This window comes from Oryctolagus cuniculus, chromosome X (assembly GCF_964237555.1).
Source record: "Oryctolagus cuniculus chromosome X, mOryCun1.1, whole genome shotgun sequence".
In the NCBI taxonomy this organism is placed as follows: Eukaryota; Metazoa; Chordata; class Mammalia; order Lagomorpha; family Leporidae; genus Oryctolagus; species Oryctolagus cuniculus.
Window position 1 is genome coordinate 47,866,523 of NC_091453.1, and position 4,835 is coordinate 47,871,357.

The window sequence follows — 4,835 nt, forward strand, 5'->3', positions numbered from 1 at the left end:
ATATGAGAAAAACAGATGCTGTACTTGCTTAAACTTCTGAGTTTCTCTCTTGTTTGCTTCTATTATTTGTGGCTAAATCCAGTCCCAATTGGTATAATTTGCATGTCTTCTTGAGCTGGATCTTAAAGAGTAGTGGGTCAGTGGGATCCACTGAGAATAAGGTGATCATAAGGGATGAGCTATGGGCAGCCGCTCCTTCCCTCTCACATGTTTCTCTTTCCAAGCTCCTCTCTGTCCAAACCTGGGAATTTCTCCGTGCTGATTAAATCTGGAAGATTGCTCCCTTACAAGGGGTGGCAGCACGAACTAAAGCCTTCAAGGGAAAATGAAACGTAGGAGAGAAAATATGGACAAGCTGTGCCTTCCCTCCTACTTCCTTGTCTTTTGGAACACTTCTCTGGCAAAATCTAGAATGTTCCCTCTTGTGTTTTTTTAAAATATGCAAATTTAATGATTTAATGACAATCAACAAGACAAAGTGATAGAATTGTGCTTTTTTATGGGCTGGGAACAATGAAATGTTTAGCTACAGCTTTCTCATATAAACTTGAAGCGATATTCTTCCAGAATAAACACTCTCACATATAACTGATGAGTTTTGAAAATACACTAAGTTTGGCCAAAATAAAATATGCATGGAAAATTGTCAAGGCTATTCACGTGTGCACTATTACATGTAGAAGATCACAATTTCAAAATTATACATGCAGAAGATCACAATAAATTGTTTCTATTTTCAGACACTACAGAGAAAGCATATTCCATTATTAATAAGTTAATGATTGAATTAGAAAATACTGCTATGCCACACATTAAAATTTAAAAACTTGCTGGTTTATTTAAAACTTTGAACTTCTATTTTAAAAATTACTTTAGAACTAGTTATTAATATAAATCTTTAAAACACACTAATTCCACTATAATCAAGAGGCAAAATTTAGGAACTATACATAATATCCATATTATTTAGATAATAGTTTTCCTTCATTGCAGCAATTACATTCAAAAGTAAAAAGCATATTACTGGAAAAATGTCAACAACAATACAATGATTTAACAATTTCTTCCAATGGAATAGAATTTGAAACTGCAAATCCACATTAAAATGTTATGAATGATGATAAACAAGGCTCAAGCACAAGGTGTCCACAAAAGTTGTACTAGTTAGGAAAATTTTAACCACATTCAAGTATAGAAAACAGTATTTTCATTACACTATTTATAAATATACCATGCAATACTCTTTCTGGGGGCCGATGCTGTGGCGTAGCAGGTAAAGCCGCCATATGCAGTGCTGGCATCCCATATGGGCACCGGTTCGAGTTCCAGCTGCTCCATTTTCATTCCAGCCCTCTGCTATGGCCTGGGAAAACAGTAGAAGATGGCCCAAGTCCTTGGGCCCCTGCACGCATGTGGGAGACCCAAAAGAAGCTCCTGGCTCCTGGCTTCGGATCAGTGCAGCTCCGGAGGAGGAATGAAAAATCTTTCTCTCTCTATCTCTCTGCCTCTCCTCTCTCTGTGTGTAACTACGACTTTCAAATAAATAAATAAATCTTTAAAAAATAGTATTTCTTTATCAATCAGCAGTGTACAACAAGCATAATGCAAACTGATTCTTTCAAAAGAGATTCATTTAAACAAGTCAGTAAAATAAACAGCATACAAATTGTGAAACTACAGTTCTATTTCTTATGATTGGTTCTGTGCAGCAACAGAGAAGTAAGAATGAGACAAAGAAATAAAAATCATCAATTAAATAAAGCAATTATTAATTTATAAATGTTTGTAGCTTATATAATTTATAAAAAAATAATTGATTAATACAAAGTTGTATTCATGGTTACATGACATCATTCTATGAATATTCCACTTTTTGTATTTCCAAGTAAAAACTTCTGTTGTCTACGGATTCATTAAACAGCATAATAACAAGACCAATCCAAATGCATGTAACCTGGGCATTAGCTGAGATTAACAAACTACAGACCAGTGCTCATGTGAGTACTTACTACAGAATATTCATATTCCAAACCCAAGCAATGGTGACAAAAATAATTTCACACAAAATAAACATCACCTGCCTCCAACAAAACTGTTCTTGCAGAAATAATATTTTCAATTAACCTATTTATGAATGTCACACTTAATGTTTTATAGTCAAATGCAGTATCGGGCCGGCGCCGCAGCTCACTAGGCTAATCCTCTGACTTGCGGCGCCGGCACACCGGGTTCTAGTCCCGGTCGGGGCACCGGATTCTGCCCCGGTTGCCCCTCTTCCAGGCCAGCTCTCTGCTGTGGCCAGAGAGTGCAGTGGAAGATGGCCCAGGTGTTTGGGCCCTGCACCCCATGGGAGACCAGGAGAAACACCTGGCTCCTGCCATCGGATCAGCACGCTGGCTGCAGCGGCCATTGGAGGGTGAACCAACGGCAAAAGGAAGACCTTTCTCTCTGTCTCTCTCTCTCACTGTCCACTCTGCCTGTCAAAAAAAAAAAAAACAAATGCAGTATCACCACAAAAGAAGGAAAATTGGACATTAGTCACACACACTAGCACCAGTAAAACTATAATGGCATAAAGATATCTTTATCAATCTGGAATTTGACTTTTGGACCTTTTTCCTCCCTTAATGGTCTCAGATATCAACCAAAATCGCTGATACTGATGAATTTTGAGGTCTACTGGCAAAGGAAGTTTAGTAGTTACCAATGGGACTGTTGCTGGTTCCATTTATAATACTGGAAATGTGAGGAAACTGATATTAAGAGCCTGGATTGGCGTAGAGGGGCTATACACACAAGAACAGATGGAGGGAATAATCCCTACTGGTCCACTGGCCTTGTCACTCCCAGAGTCACATTCTGGTTCTCCAGCATTTGTCAGTACATCTCTCTCTGATGACTAGTCTTTATTTTCTTACATTTAGGTTAAATTTTGTACTTTATTTTATTTTTAAAACATTTATTTCTTTTTTAAAGATTTATTTATTTGAAAGACAAAGTTACAGAGAGAGGTAGAGCCAGAGAGAGAGAGAGAGAGAGAGAGAAAGAAAGGTTTTCCATTCCTCCTCCGGAGCTGCGCTGATCTGAAGCCAGGAGCCAGGAGCTTCTTCCGTATCTCCCAAGTGGGTGCAGGGGCCCAAGGACTTGGGCCATCTTCCACTGATTTCCCAGGCCACAACAGAGAGCTGGATTCGACGTGGAGCAGCTGGGACTCAGATCAGTACCCATATGGGATGCTGGCGCCATAAGCTGGGGCTTTAACCTACAGCACCAGCTCCATAAAACATTTATTTCTGGGCCGGCGCCATGGCTCACTTGGTTAATCCTCTGCCTGCGGCGCCAACATCCTTTATGGGCGCTGCTTCTAGTCCCGGTTGCTCCTCTTCCAGTCTGGCTCTCTGCTGTGGCCTGGGAAGGCAGTGGAGGATGGCCCAAGTGCTTGGGCCCCTGCACCTGCATGGGAGACCAGGAGGAAGCACCTGGCACCTGGCTTTGGATCAGCACAGTGCGCCGGCCATTGCGGCCATTTGGGGGGTGAACCAACAGAAGGAAGACCTTTGTCTCTGTCTCTCTCTCTCACTCACTGTCTATAACTCTGTCAAATAAAAAAAAAACACATTTATTTTTTTGAAAGGCAGAGTGACGGTGGTGGGGGTGGAGGAGGAAGTTAGATTTTCCATCCACTTGTTCACTTCTCAACAGCTAAGGTTAGGCCATGCTAAAGACAGGAGCCAGGAACTACTTCCAGGTTTCCCACATGGGTGCAAGGATGCAAGTACTTGAGCTATCACCTGTTGCTTCCCTGGGAGCACATTAGGAGGAATCAGGACCTGAGAGCAGAGCCAGGACTCAAACCCCAGCACTCCCATATGAGATACTGGTGTCCCGAGCAGAGGCTTAACATGCTGTGCCAAAACACCCATGCCAAACTCTGCATTTTAAAGGAAGAGGTCCATTATTTATCCAGATATAAATGGGGGCAATATCTGTCCAGTATACATTTAAACTTTAAAGATTCTTCTTCAAATATGACATCAATCTGGGAAGTATTAGGTATGACAATTTTTACTTTCGAGAAATTTCCTTAGGTGTATTACAGTCATTGCTGCTAAGTATTTTAAGTATCTTTCACCATTCCTCTCCTCCTTCAATTTCTCTTAGTCTTTGTTTTCTTCCTAATCAAAATATTTCTGATAAAAAAAACAATGAATAAGTTTATTGCCCCATCAACAGTTACAATTCTCTTACCATCACCTGCAATTTCTCTGTTCTCATTACAGTCACTGGCAGCAACAGCTGAAGGGTGAGCAGCATAAAAATCCCTTCTCATTTCATTTTTGAAAATACTTGAAAGTAATTGGTATGGGATATTTTGAGGATGTTTAACCTTATATTCAGGAAGTACGTTTTTGAACTTGGACATCTTATGACAATATTTGCTGGCCTACACAGTACATGTTTTATAGAAAGAATGCAGACACTCTTATAGTCCGGGCATCCTTGCAGTATCCCCCCCACAAATCACACACCTTAAGTGCAGGTTTAGCTCAATGATTCTTGTTTTGGTTCACCGACATATTTGTGTATGATGAAATAATCCAGAAAAGCAGTGTGTGAGAGGCTATCCAAAAAGGAAGAAATGACAATGGTAGTTAAAAGTCATTCACCAGAACACATGTAGGCCATCTGAAAATGAGCTGCAGATGCCATTTTAACACTAGCTGAAGAAGAGGTCTCTCTGCTGCCTCAGTGCTTAGATAGGCTGGTTCCCATGCCAAGTCTCTTCTCCTACTCCCTCCTCTGTGCCCATGGGAGGGAGTGTAGCAAGGGGGTGC

The 4,835-nt window shown here is 40.7% G+C and overlaps 1 pseudogene; it reads right to left on the reverse strand.

The window, feature by feature from the left end:
- Positions 1-2,633: 2,633 nt before the first annotated feature.
- LOC100341046 (polycomb complex protein BMI-1 pseudogene) lies at positions 2,634-4,423 on the reverse strand (annotated as a pseudogene).
- Positions 4,424-4,835: the final 412 nt, after the last annotated feature.